Consider the following 15592-nt stretch of genomic DNA (forward strand, 5'->3'; position numbering starts at 1 on the left):
CCACATGCATGTTTTAGCTGAAGGAAGAATACCTTAAACCTGGAGAGTTGAGACCCGTGGAATGGGTACCATGCAATATGACTTCAAAGGGTCTTCATTTGCTCACCGAACCTCTCCAATCCTATCCCTGCTGCGTTTATGCCCCTGTACACACGCTTGATTCTCTTTTGGAGACATAGCAATCCATAGGTTTTAAGATACTTACTAGTCAGGTACATTCTTAGGCGTTTAATATGGGGTGTTGAGTCCATTTCGTTGAGCAAGGAGTAGCTCTTGTCTATTCCATATTTGGCTTAAGGAACTTTATCTGTGCTCATTTCAATCTCTGGTTTTATGCAGCACCCCAACTCACCTTTCCCCTTAAGCAAGCATAAGTTGGTTTTCTAAATTTGAGACCCTGTTCTGTTTTGGAATTCAGTTCCTGTGTAGACAAGTTTACATTCCGTGTATTAGTGATATCTTATGATGTTTCTTTTTCTGTGTGACTTATTTCAGTTAGAATCATCGTCCCTGAATCCACTCATTATGCTGCTACGGACCTGATGACATAGATTTCATTGCTGAGTGATACTGCATTGTACATAAGTACCACAAGTTCTTTATCCATTTTTCACTTTCTGTGATATTGAACTTGTATGGTAAACGAGGTTCTTGTAAACAGAGGCGTCCCAAACTTTGGGGTGGCTGTGTCTTTTTGATTTTAATTTCCCTAAGCTATAGGACCATAAGTGGAAGTGCCCTAGGCTCTGTTGCTTTGTGTTTTAGATGTTTCAGGAAACAGCATACACTTCTCCCGAGTGTCTGTTGGCAATTTACATCCCGCCCATCAGCATAACAAGGCTCCCAGTTCTCCATGGCCTGTCCTGCCTTTCTGGATTTTACACTTTTTTCAGATGGCCCTTTTGACCGGGGGGGAAGTGAGACTTCATTGTAGTGCAGATTTCCTTTGCAAGTTTGCTTGGTTGGCCAAAAAGGGCGTATGCGTTTTTTCCTGAATATATTCAGGAAAAAACGCATACGCCCTTTTTGGCCAAGTGCATCATTGTGGACGTTCTGCCTCTTTTCCTATGCTTTCAATGCAATTCCAGTCTACCTCCTGAAATCGGTTTCCTGCAATTCTGCCCCGCTTTCAAGTCCTCTTGGCAGCCTTACTTCAGTATATTTTTGGACGATAGCTGTCATTTATAACTCCGCAGGTTTGTGAATTACAGTGACCCTGAGCTCCTTTCTTCAACTCGCTTTCTTGTGACCTGGCCGCAACACCGCAGGATGGCTTCAGGCCCTAATCTGGTTCCGGCACGGCACGCTGAGCCTTTGGTTATTTCCTCTTCCTGGTGGGAAATGAGAGTTAAATTTGCCCGTCCAGACACCTCCAGCTAGTCTCTCATTGGTTCTCCCTATTCCTGTTCATCTTCCGCAGAAATTGCAAACTGGGCCAAACAGGAGGTTAAAGGCGCTGACTCTCCAAGTGGGGAGAGTGTTAGTAAAGCGTCTGGAATGTTGCACCCGAGTACCAGGGGAGGAAAACTGAGACATATTTGAACATGTCTCCCCTTCACACGGTTGATCATACTCTGGGCTCCACATGCATGTTTTAGCTGAAGGAAGAATACCTTAAACCTGGAGAGTTGAGACCCGTGGAATGGGTACCATGCAATATGACTTCAAAGGGTCTTCATTTGCTCACCGAACCTCTCCAATCCTATCCCTGCTGCGTTTATGCCCCTGTACACACGCTTGATTCTCTTTTGGAGACATAGCAATCCATAGGTTTTAAGATACTTACTAGTCAGGTACATTCTTAGGCGTTTAATATGGGGTGTTGAGTCCATTTCGTTGAGCAAGGAGTAGCTCTTGTCTATTCCATATTTGGCTTAAGGAACTTTATCTGTGCTCATTTCAATCTCTGGTTTTATGCAGCACCCCAACTCACCTTTCCCCTTAAGCAAGCATAAGTTGGTTTTCTAAATTTGAGACCCTGTTCTGTTTTGGAATTCAGTTCCTGTGTAGACAAGTTTACATTCCGTGTATTAGTGATATCTTATGATGTTTCTTTTTCTGTGTGCCTTATTTCAGTTAGAATCATCGTCCCTGAATCCACTCATTATGCTGCTACGGACCTGATGACATAGATTTCATTGCTGAGTGATACTGCATTGTACATAAGTACCACAAGTTCTTTATCCATTTTTCACTTTCTGTGATATTGAACTTGTATGGTAAACGAGGTTCTTGTAAACAGAGGCGTCCCAAACTTTGGGGTGGCTGTGTCTTTTTGATTTTAATTTCCCTAAGCTATAGGACCATAAGTGGAAGTGCCCTAGGCTCTGTTGCTTTGTGTTTTAGATGTTTCAGGAAACAGCATACACTTCTCCCGAGTGTCTGTTGGCAATTTACATCCCGCCCATCAGCATAACAAGGCTCCCAGTTCTCCATGGCCTGTCCTGCCTTTCTGGATTTTACACTTTTTTCAGATGGCCTTTTTGACCGGGGGGAAGTGAGACTTCATTGTAGTGCAGATTTCCTTTGCAAGTTTGCTTGGTTGGCCAAAAAGGGCGTATGCGTTTTTTCCTGAATATATTCAGGAAAAAACGCATACGCCCTTTTTGGCCAAGTGCATCATTGTGGACGTTCTGCCTCTTTTCCTATGCTTTCAATGCAATTCCAGTCTACCTCCTGAAATCGGTTTCCTGCAATTCTGCCCCGCTTTCAAGTCCTCTTGGCAGCCTTACTTCAGTATATTTTTGGACGATAGCTGTCATTTATAACTCCGCAGGTTTGTGAATTACAGTGACCCTGAGCTCCTTTCTTCAACTCGCTTTCTTGTGACCTGGCCGCAACACCGCAGGATGGCTTCAGGCCCTAATCTGGTTCCGGCACGGCACGCTGAGCCTTTGGTTATTTCCTCTTCCTGGTGGGAAATGAGAGTTAAATTTGCCCGTCCAGACACCTCCAGCTAGTCTCTCATTGGTTCTCCCTATTCCTGTTCATCTTCCGCAGAAATTGCAAACTGGGCCAAACAGGAGGTTAAAGGCGCTGACTCTCCAAGTGGGGAGAGTGTTAGTAAAGCGTCTGGAATGTTGCACCCGAGTACCAGGGGAGGAAAACTGAGACATATTTGAACATGTCTCCCCTTCACACGGTTGATCATACTCTGGGCTCCACATGCATGTTTTAGCTGAAGGAAGAATACCTTAAACCTGGAGAGTTGAGACCCGTGGAATGGGTACCATGCAATATGACTTCAAAGGGTCTTCATTTGCTCACCGAACCTCTCCAATCCTATCCCTGCTGCGTTTATGCCCCTGTACACACGCTTGATTCTCTTTTGGAGACATAGCAATCCATAGGTTTTAAGATACTTACTAGTCAGGTACATTCTTAGGCGTTTAATATGGGGTGTTGAGTCCATTTCGTTGAGCAAGGAGTAGCTCTTGTCTATTCCATATTTGGCTTAAGGAACTTTATCTGTGCTCATTTCAATCTCTGGTTTTATGCAGCACCCCAACTCACCTTTCCCCTTAAGCAAGCATAAGTTGGTTTTCTAAATTTGAGACCCTGTTCTGTTTTGGAATTCAGTTCCTGTGTAGACAAGTTTACATTCCGTGTATTAGTGATATCTTATGATGTTTCTTTTTCTGTGTGACTTATTTCAGTTAGAATCATCGTCCCTGAATCCACTCATTATGCTGCTATGGACCTGATGACATAGATTTCATTGCTGAGTGATACTGCATTGTACATAAGTACCACAAGTTCTTTATCCATTTTTCACTTTCTGTGATATTGAACTTGTATGGTAAACGAGGTTCTTGTAAACAGAGGCGTCCCAAACTTTGGGGTGGCTGTGTCTTTTTGATTTTAATTTCCCTAAGCTATAGGACCATAAGTGGAAGTGCCCTAGGCTCTGTTGCTTTGTGTTTTAGATGTTTCAGGAAACAGCATACACTTCTCCCGAGTGTCTGTTGGCAATTTACATCCCGCCCATCAGCATAACAAGGCTCCCAGTTCTCCATGGCCTGTCCTGCCTTTCTGGATTTTACACTTTTTTCAGATGGCCCTTTTGACCGGGGGGGAAGTGAGACTTCATTGTAGTGCAGATTTCCTTTGCAAGTTTGCTTGGTTGGCCAAAAAGGGCGTATGCGTTTTTTCCTGAATATATTCAGGAAAAAACGCATACGCCCTTTTTGGCCAAGTGCATCATTGTGGACGTTCTGCCTCTTTTCCTATGCTTTCAATGCAATTCCAGTCTACCTCCTGAAATCGGTTTCCTGCAATTCTGCCCCGCTTTCAAGTCCTCTTGGCAGCCTTACTTCAGTATATTTTTGGACGATAGCTGTCATTTATAACTCCGCAGGTTTGTGAATTACAGTGACCCTGAGCTCCTTTCTTCAACTCGCTTTCTTGTGACCTGGCCGCAACACCGCAGGATGGCTTCAGGCCCTAATCTGGTTCCGGCACGGCACGCTGAGCCTTTGGTTATTTCCTCTTCCTGGTGGGAAATGAGAGTTAAATTTGCCCGTCCAGACACCTCCAGCTAGTCTCTCATTGGTTCTCCCTATTCCTGTTCATCTTCCGCAGAAATTGCAAACTGGGCCAAACAGGAGGTTAAAGGCGCTGACTCTCCAAGTGGGGAGAGTGTTAGTAAAGCGTCTGGAATGTTGCACCCGAGTACCAGGGGAGGAAAACTGAGACATATTTGAACATGTCTCCCCTTCACACGGTTGATCATACTCTGGGCTCCACATGCATGTTTTAGCTGAAGGAAGAATACCTTAAACCTGGAGAGTTGAGACCCGTGTAATGGGTACCATGCAATATGACTTCAAAGGGTCTTCATTTGCTCACCGAACCTCTCCAATCCTATCCCTGCTGCGTTTATGCCCCTGTACACACGCTTGATTCTCTTTTGGAGACATAGCAATCCATAGGTTTTAAGATACTTACTAGTCAGGTACATTCTTAGGCGTTTAATATGGGGTGTTGAGTCCATTTCGTTGAGCAAGGAGTAGCTCTTGTCTATTCCATATTTGGCTTAAGGAACTTTATCTGTGCTCATTTCAATCTCTGGTTTTATGCAGCACCCCAACTCACCTTTCCCCTTAAGCAAGCATAAGTTGGTTTTCTAAATTTGAGACCCTGTTCTGTTCTGGAATTCAGTTCCTGTGTAGCCAAGTTTACATTCCGTGTATTAGTGATATCTTATGATGTTTCTTTTTCTGTGTGACTTATTTCAGTTAGAATCATCGTCCCTGAATCCACTCATTATGCTGCTACGGGCCTGATGACATAGATTTCATTGCTGAGTGATACTGCATTGTACATAAGTACCACAAGTTCTTTATCCATTTTTCACTTTCTGTGATATTGAACTTGTATGGTAAACGAGGTTCTTGTAAACAGAGGCGTCCCAAACTTTGGGGTGGCTGTGTCTTTTTGATTTTAATTTCCCTAAGCTATAGGACCATAAGTGGAAGTGCCCTAGGCTCTGTTGCTTTGTGTTTTAGATGTTTCAGGAAACAGCATACACTTCTCCCGAGTGTCTGTTGGCAATTTACATCCCGCCCATCAGCATAACAAGGCTCCCAGTTCTCCATGGCCTGTCCTGCCTTTCTGGATTTTACACTTTTTTCAGATGGCCCTTTTGACCGGGGGGAAGTGAGACTTCATTGTAGTGCAGATTTCCTTTGCAAGTTTGCTTGGTTGGCCAAAAAGGGCATATGCGTTTTTTCCTGAATATATTCAGGAAAAAACGCATACGCCCTTTTTGGCCAAGTGCATCATTGTGGACGTTCTGCCTCTTTTCCTATGCTTTCAATGCAATTCCAGTCTACCTCCTGAAATCGGTTTCCTGCAATTCTGCCCCGCTTTCAAGTCCTCCTGGCAGCCTTACTTCAGTATATTTTTGGACGATAGCTGTCATTTATAACTCCGCAGGTTTGTGAATTACAGTGACCCTGAGCTCCTTTCTTCAACTCGCTTTCTTGTGACCTGGCCGCAACACCGCAGGATGGCTTCAGGCCCTAATCTGGTTCCGGCACGGCACGCTGAGCCTTTGGTTATTTCCTCTTCCTGGTGGGAAATGAGAGTTAAATTTGCCCGTCCAGACACCTCCAGCTAGTCTCTCATTGGTTCTCCCTATTCCTGTTCATCTTCCGCAGAAATTGCAAACTGGGCCAAACAGGAGGTTAAAGGCGCTGACTCTCCAAGTGGGGAGAGTGTTAGTAAAGCGTCTGGAATGTTGCACCCGAGTACCAGGGGAGGAAAACTGAGACATATTTGAACATGTCTCCCCTTCACACGGTTGATCATACTCTGGGCTCCACATGCATGTTTTAGCTGAAGGAAGAATACCTTAAACCTGGAGAGTTGAGACCCGTGGAATGGGTACCATGCAATATGACTTCAAAGGGTCTTCATTTGCTCACCGAACCTCTCCAATCCTATCCCTGCTGCGTTTATGCCCCTGTACACACGCTTGATTCTCTTTTGGAGACATAGCAATCCATAGGTTTTAAGATACTTACTAGTCAGGTACATTCTTAGGCGTTTAATATGGGGTGTTGAGTCCATTTCGTTGAGCAAGGAGTAGCTCTTGTCTATTCCATATTTGGCTTAAGGAACTTTATCTGTGCTCATTTCAATCTCTGGTTTTATGCAGCACCCCAACTCACCTTTCCCCTTAAGCAAGCATAAGTTGGTTTTCTAAATTTGAGACCCTGTTCTGTTTTGGAATTCAGTTCCTGTGTAGCCAAGTTTACATTCCGTGTATTAGTGATATCTTATGATGTTTCTTTTTCTGTGTGCCTTATTTCAGTTAGAATCATCGTCCCTGAATCCACTCATTATGCTGCTACGGACCTGATGACATAGATTTCATTGCTGAGTGATACTGCATTGTACATAAGTACCACAAGTTCTTTATCCATTTTTCACTTTCTGTGATATTGAACTTGTATGGTAAACGAGGTTCTTGTAAACAGAGGCGTCCCAAACTTTGGGGTGGCTGTGTCTTTTTGATTTTAATTTCCCTAAGCTATAGGACCATAAGTGGAAGTGCCCTAGGCTCTGTTGCTTTGTGTTTTAGATGTTTCAGGAAACAGCATACACTTCTCCGGAGTGTCTGTTGGCAATTTACATCCCGCCCATCAGCATAACAAGGCTCCCAGTTCTCCATGGCCTGTCCTGCCTTTCTGGATTTTACACTTTTTTCAGATGGCCCTTTTGACCGGGGGGAAGTGAGACTTCATTGTAGTGCAGATTTCCTTTGCAAGTTTGCTTGGTTGGCCAAAAAGGGCGTATGCGTTTTTTCCTGAATATATTCAGGAAAAAACGCATACGCCCTTTTTGGCCAAGTGCATCATTGTGGACGTTCTGCCTCTTTTCCTATGCTTTCAATGCAATTCCAGTCTACCTCCTGAAATCGGTTTCCTGCAATTCTGCCCCGCTTTCAAGTCCTCTTGGCAGCCTTACTTCAGTATATTTTTGGACGATAGCTGTCATTTATAACTCCGCAGGTTTGTGAATTACAGTGACCCTGAGCTCCTTTCTTCAACTCGCTTTCTTGTGACCTGGCCGCAACACCGCAGGATGGCTTCAGGCCCTAATCTGGTTCCGGCACGGCACGCTGAGCCTTTGGTTATTTCCCCTTCCTGGTGGGAAATGAGAGTTAAATTTGCCCGTCCAGACACCTCCAGCTAGTCTCTCATTGGTTCTCCCTATTCCTGTTCATCTTCCGCAGAAATTGCAAACTGGGCCAAACAGGGGGTTAAAGGTGCTGACTCTCCAAGTGGGGAGAGTGTTAGTAAAGCGTCTGGAATGTTGCACCCGAGTACCAGGGGAGGAAAACTGAGACATATTTGAACATGTCTCCCCTTCACACGGTTGATCATACTCTGGGCTCCACATGCATGTTTTAGCTGAAGGAAGAATACCTTAAACCTGGAGAGTTGAGACCCGTGGAATGGGTACCATGCAATATGACTTCAAAGGGTCTTCATTTGCTCACCGAACCTCTCCAATCCTATCCCTGCTGCGTTTATGCCCCTGTACACACGCTTGATTCTCTTTTGGAGACATAGCAATCCATAGGTTTTAAGATACTTACTAGTCAGGTACATTCTTAGGCGTTTAATATGGGGTGTTGAGTCCATTTCGTTGAGCAAGGAGTAGCTCTTGTCTATTCCATATTTGGCTTAAGGAACTTTATCTGTGCTCATTTCAATCTCTGGTTTTATGCAGCACCCCAACTCACCTTTCCCCTTAAGCAAGCATAAGTTGGTTTTCTAAATTTGAGACCCTGTTCTGTTTTGGAATTCAGTTCCTGTGTAGACAAGTTTACATTCCGTGTATTAGTGATATCTTATGATGTTTCTTTTTCTGTGTGACTTATTTCAGTTAGAATCATCGTCCCTGAATCCACTCATTATGCTGCTACGGGCCTGATGACATAGATTTCATTGCTGAGTGATACTGCATTGTACATAAGTACCACAAGTTCTTTATCCATTTTTCACTTTCTGTGATATTGAACTTGTATGGTAAACGAGGTTCTTGTAAACAGAGGCGTCCCAAACTTTGGGGTGGCTGTGTCTTTTTGATTTTAATTTCCCTAAGCTATAGGACCATAAGTGGAAGTGCCCTAGGCTCTGTTGCTTTGTGTTTTAGATGTTTCAGGAAACAGCATACACTTCTCCCGAGTGTCTGTTGGCAATTTACATCCCGCCCATCAGCATAACAAGGCTCCCAGTTCTCCATGGCCTGTCCTGCCTTTCTGGATTTTACACTTTTTTCAGATGGCCCTTTTGACCGGGGGGAAGTGAGACTTCATTGTAGTGCAGATTTCCTTTGCAAGTTTGCTTGGTTGGCCAAAAAGGGCGTATGCGTTTTTTCCTGAATATATTCAGGAAAAAACGCATACGCCCTTTTTGGCCAAGTGCATCATTGTGGACGTTCTGCCTCTTTTCCTATGCTTTCAATGCAATTCCAGTCTACCTCCTGAAATCGGTTTCCTGCAATTCTGCCCCGCTTTCAAGTCCTCTTGGCAGCCTTACTTCAGTATATTTTTGGACGATAGCTGTCATTTATAACTCCGCAGGTTTGTGAATTACAGTGACCCTGAGCTCCTTTCTTCAACTCGCTTTCTTGTGACCTGGCCGCAACACCGCAGGATGGCTTCAGGCCCTAATCTGGTTCTGGCACGGCACGCTGAGCCTTTGGTTATTTCCCCTTCCTGGTGGGAAATGAGAGTTAAATTTGCCCGTCCAGACACCTCCAGCTAGTCTCTCATTGGTTCTCACTATTCCTGTTCATCTTCCGCAGAAATTGCAAACTGGGCCAAACAGGGGGTTAAAGGTGCTGACTCTCCAAGTGGGGAGAGTGTTAGTAAAGCGTCTGGAATGTTGCACCCGAGTACCAGGGGAGGAAAACTGAGACATATTTGAACATGTCTCCCCTTCACACGGTTGATCATACTCTGGGCTCCACATGCATGTTTTAGCTGAAGGAAGAATACCTTAAACCTGGAGAGTTGAGACCCGTGGAATGGGTACCATGCAATATGACTTCAAAGGGTTTTCATTTGCTCACCGAACCTCTCCAATCCTATCCCTGCTGCGTTTATGCCCCTGTACACACGCTTGATTCTCTTTTGGAGACATAGCAATCCATAGGTTTTAAGATACTTACTAGTCAGGTACATTCTTAGGCGTTTAATATGGGGTGTTGAGTCCATTTCGTTGAGCAAGGAGTAGCTCTTGTCTATTCCATATTTGGCTTAAGGAACTTTATCTGTGCTCATTTCAATCTCTGGTTTTATGCAGCACCCCAACTCACCTTTCCCCTTAAGCAAGCATAAGTTGGTTTTCTAAATTTGAGACCCTGTTCTGTTTTGGAATTCAGTTCCTGTGTAGCCAAGTTTACATTCCGTGTATTAGTGATATCTTATGATGTTTCTTTTTCTGTGTGACTTATTTCAGTTAGAATCATCGTCCCTGAATCCACTCATTATGCTGCTACGGGCCTGATGACATAGATTTCATTGCTGAGTGATACTGCATTGTACATAAGTACCACAAGTTCTTTATGCATTTTTCACTTTCTGTGATATTGAACTTGTATGGTAAACGAGGTTCTTGTAAACAGAGGCGTCCCAAACTTTGGGGTGGCTGTGTCTTTTTGATTTTAATTTCCCTAAGCTATAGGACCATAAGTGGAAGTGCCCTAGGCTCTGTTGCTTTGTGTTTTAGATGTTTCAGGAAACAGCATACACTTCTCCTGAGTGTCTGTTGGCAATTTACATCCCGCCCATCAGCATAACAAGGCTCCCAGTTCTCCATGGCCTGTCCTGCCTTTCTGGATTTTACACTTTTTTCAGATGGCCCTTTTGACCGGGGGGAACTGAGACTTCATTGTAGTGCAGATTTCCTTTGCAAGCTTGCTTGGTTGGCCAAAAAGGGCGTATGCGTTTTTTCCTGAATATATTCAGGAAAAAGCGCATACGCCCTTTTTGGCCTAGTGCATCATGGTGGACGTTCTGCCTCTTTTCCTATGCTTTCAATGCAATTCCAGTCTACCTCCTGAAATCGGTTTCCTGCAATTCTGCCCCGCTTTCAAGTCCTCTTGGCAGCCTTACTTCAGTATATTTTTGGACGATAGCTGTCATTTATAACTCCGCAGGTTTGTGAATTACAGTGACCCTGAGCTCCTTTCTTCAACTCGCTTTCTTGTGACCTGGCCGCAACACCGCAGGATGGCTTCAGGCCCTAATCTGGTTCCGGCACGGCACGCTGAGCCTTTGGTTATTTCCCCTTCCTGGTGGGAAATGAGAGTTAAATTTGCCCGTCCAGACACCTCCAGCTAGTCTCTCATTGGTTCTCCCTATTCCTGTTCATCTTCCGCAGAAATTGCAAACTGGGCCAAACAGGAGGTTAAAGGCGCTGACTCTCCAAGTGGGGAGAGTGTTAGTAAAGCGTCTGGAATGTTGCACCCGAGTACCAGGGGAGGAAAACTGAGACATATTTGAACATGTCTCCCCTTCACACGGTTGATCATACTCTGGGCTCCACATGCATGTTTTAGCTGAAGGAAGAATACCTTAAACCTGGAGAGTTGAGACCCGTGGAATGGGTACCATGCAATATGACTTCAAAGGGTCTTCATTTGCTCACCGAACCTCTCCAATCCTATCCCTGCTGCGTTTATGCCCCTGTACACACGCTTGATTCTCTTTTGGAGACATAGCAATCCATAGGTTTTAAGATACTTACTAGTCAGGTACATTCTTAGGCGTTTAATATGGGGTGTTGAGTCCATTTCGTTGAGCAAGGAGTAGCTCTTGTCTATTCCATATTTGGCTTAAGGAACTTTATCTGTGCTCATTTCAATCTCTGGTTTTATGCAGCACCCCAACTCACCTTTCCCCTTAAGCAAGCATAAGTTGGTTTTCTAAATTTGAGACCCTGTTCTGTTTTGGAATTCAGTTCCTGTGTAGCCAAGTTTACATTCCGTGTATTAGTGATATCTTATGATGTTTCTTTTTCTGTGTGACTTATTTCAGTTAGAATCATCGTACCTGAATCCACTCATTATGCTGCTACGGGCCTGATGACATAGATTTCATTGATGAGTGATACTGCATTGTACATAAGTACCACAAGTTCTTTATCCATTTTTCACTTTCTGTGATATTGAACTTGTATGGTAAACGAGGTTCTTGTAAACAGAGGCGTCCCAAACTTTGGGGTGGCTGTGTCTTTTTGATTTTAATTTCCCTAAGCTATAGGACCATAAGTGGAAGTGCCCTAGGCTCTGTTGCTTTGTGTTTTAGATGTTTCAGGAAACAGCATACACTTCTCCCGAGTGTCTGTTGGCAATTTACATCCCGCCCATCAGCATAACAAGGCTCCCAGTTCTCCATGGCCTGTCCTGCCTTTCTGGATTTTACACTTTTTTCAGATGGCCCTTTTGACCGGGGGGAAGTGAGACTTCATTGTAGTGCAGATTTCCTTTGCAAGTTTGCTTGGTTGGCCAAAAAGGGCGTATGCGTTTTTTCCTGAATATATTCAGGAAAAAACGCATACGCCCTTTTTGGCCAAGTGCATCATTGTGGACGTTCTGCCTCTTTTCCTATGCTTTCAATGCAATTCCAGTCTACCTCCTGAAATCGGTTTCCTGCAATTCTGCCCCGCTTTCAAGTCCTCTTGGCAGCCTTACTTCAGTATATTTTTGGACGATAGCTGTCATTTATAACTCCGCAGGTTTGTGAATTACAGTGACCCTGAGCTCCTTTCTTCAACTCGCTTTCTTGTGACCTGGCCGCAACACCGCAGGATGGCTTCAGGCCCTAATCTGGTTCCGGCACGGCACGCTGAGCCTTTGGTTATTTCCCCTTCCTGGTGGGAAATGAGAGTTAAATTTGCCCGTCCAGACACCTCCAGCTAGTCTCTCATTGGTTCTCCCTATTCCTGTTCATCTTCCGCAGAAATTGCAAACTGGGCCAAACAGGAGGTTAAAGGCGCTGACTCTCCAAGTGGGGAGAGTGTTAGTAAAGCGTCTGGAATGTTGCACCCGAGTACCAGGGGAGGAAAACTGAGACATATTTGAACATGTCTCCCCTTCACACGGTTGATCATACTCTGGGCTCCACATGCATGTTTTAGCTGAAGGAAGAATACCTTAAACCTGGAGAGTTGAGACCCGTGGAATGGGTACCATGCAATATGACTTCAAAGGGTCTTCATTTGCTCACCAAACCTCTCCAATCCTCTCCCTGCTGCGTTTATGCCCCTGTACACACGCTTGATTCTCTTTTGGAGACATAGCAATCCATAGGTTTTAAGATACTTACTAGTCAGGTACATTCTTAGGCGTTTAATATGGGGTGTTGAGTCCATTTCGTTGAGCAAGGAGTAGCTCTTGTCTATTCCATATTTGGCTTAAGGAACTTTATCTGTGCTCATTTCAATCTCTGGTTTTATGCAGCACCCCAACTCACCTTTCCCCTTAAGCAAGCATAAGTTGGTTTTCTAAATTTGAGACCCTGTTCTGTTTTGGAATTCAGTTCCTGTGTAGCCAAGTTTACATTCCGTGTATTAGTGATATCTTATGATGTTTCTTTTTCTGTGTGACTTATTTCAGTTAGAATCATCGTCCCTGAATCCACTCATTATGCTGCTACGGACCTGATGACATAGATTTCATTGCTGAGTGATACTGCATTGTACATAAGTACCACAAGTTCTTTATCCATTTTTCACTTTCTGTGATATTGAACTTGTATGGTAAACGAGGTTCTTGTAAACAGAGGCGTCCCAAACTTTGGGGTGGCTGTGTCTTTTTGATTTTAATTTCCCTAAGCTATAGGACCATAAGTGGAAGTGCCCTAGGCTCTGTTGCTTTGTGTTTTAGATGTTTCAGGAAACAGCATACACTTCTCCCGAGTGTCTGTTGGCAATTTACATCCCGCCCATCAGCATAACAAGGCTCCCAGTTCTCCATGGCCTGTCCTGCCTTTCTGGATTTTACACTTTTTTCAGATGGCCCTTTTGACCGGGGGGAAGTGAGACTTCATTGTAGTGCAGATTTCCTTTGCAAGTTTGCTTGGTTGGCCAAAAAGGGCGTATGCGTTTTTTCCTGAATATATTCAGGAAAAAACGCATACGCCCTTTTTGGCCAAGTGCATCATTGTGGACGTTCTGCCTCTTTTCCTATGCTTTCAATGCAATTCCAGTGTACCTCCTGAAATCGGTTTCCTGCAATTCTGCCCCGCTTTCAAGTCCTCTTGGCAGCCTTACTTCAGTATATTTTTGGACGATAGCTGTCATTTATAACTCCGCAGGTTTGTGAATTACAGTGACCCTGAGCTCCTTTCTTCAACTCGCTTTCTTGTGACCTGGCCGCAACACCGCAGGATGGCTTCAGGCCCTAATCTGGTTCCGGCACGGCACGCTGAGCCTTTGGTTATTTCCTCTTCCTGGTGGGAAATGAGAGTTAAATTTGCCCGTCCAGACACCTCCAGCTAGTCTCTCATTGGTTCTCCCTATTCCTGTTCATCTTCCGCAGAAATTGCAAACTGGGCCAAACAGGAGGTTAAAGGCGCTGACTCTCCAAGTGGGGAGAGTGTTAGTAAAGCGTCTGGAATGTTGCACCCGAGTACCAGGGGAGGAAAACTGAGACATATTTGAACATGTCTCCCCTTCACACGGTTGATCATACTCTGGGCTCCACATGCATGTTTTAGCTGAAGGAAGAATACCTTAAACCTGGAGAGTTGAGACCCGTGGAATGGGTACCATGCAATATGACTTCAAAGGGTCTTCATTTGCTCACCGAACCTCTCCAATCCTATCCCTGCTGCGTTTATGCCCCTGTACACATGCTTGATTCTCTTTTGGAGACATAGCAATCCATAGGTTTTAAGATACTTACTAGTCAGGTACATTCTTAGGCGTTTAATATGGGGTGTTGAGTCCATTTCGTTGAGCAAGGAGTAGCTCTTGTCTATTCCATATTTGGCTTAAGGAACTTTATCTGTGCTCATTTCAATCTCTGGTTTTATGCAGCACCCCAACTCACCTTTCCCCTTAAGCAAGCATAAGTTGGTTTTCTAAATTTGAGACCCTGTTCTGTTTTGGAATTCAGTTCCTGTGTAGCCAAGTTTACATTCCGTGTATTAGTGATATCTTATGATGTTTCTTTTTCTGTGTGACTTATTTCAGTTAGAATCATCGTCCCTGAATCCACTCATTATGCTGCTACGGACCTGATGACATAGATTTCATTGCTGAGTGATACTGCATTGTACATAAGTACCACAAGTTCTTTATCCATTTTTCACTTTCTGTGATATTGAACTTGTATGGTAAACGAGGTTCTTGTAAACAGAGGCGTCCCAAACTTTGGGGTGGCTGTGTCTTTTTGATTTTAATTTCCCTAAGCTATAGGACCATAAGTGGAAGTGCCCTAGGCTCTGTTGCTTTGTGTTTTAGATGTTTCAGGAAACAGCATACACTTCTCCCGAGTGTCTGTTGGCAATTTACATCCCGCCCATCAGCATAACAAGGCTCCCAGTTCTCCATGGCCTGTCCTGCCTTTCTGGATTTTACACTTTTTTCAGATGGCCCTTTTGACCGGGGGGAAGTGAGACTTCATTGTAGTGCAGATTTCCTTTGCAAGTTTGCTTGGTTGGCCAAAAAGGGCGTATGCGTTTTTTCCTGAATATATTCAGGAAAAAACGCATACGCCCTTTTTGGCCAAGTGCATCATTGTGGACGTTCTGCCTCTTTTCCTATGCTTTCAATGCAATTCCAGTCTACCTCCTGAAATCCGTCTCCTGCAATTCTGCCCCGCTTTCAAGTCCTCTTGGCAGGCTTACTTCAGTATATTTTTGGACGATAGCTGTCATTTATAACTCTGCAGGTTTGTGAATTACAGTGCCCCTGAGCTCCTTTCTTCAACTCACTTTCTTGTGACGTGGCCGCAACACCACCGGATGGCATCAGGCCCTAATCTGGTTCCGGCACAGCACTCTGAGCCTTTGGTTAATTCCTCTTCCTAGTGGGAAATGAGAGTTAAATTTGCCCGTCCAGACACC

This window comes from Pseudorca crassidens, unplaced genomic scaffold, assembly GCF_039906515.1.
Source record: "Pseudorca crassidens isolate mPseCra1 unplaced genomic scaffold, mPseCra1.hap1 Scaffold_50, whole genome shotgun sequence".
NCBI lineage: Eukaryota > Metazoa > Chordata > Mammalia > Artiodactyla > Delphinidae > Pseudorca > Pseudorca crassidens.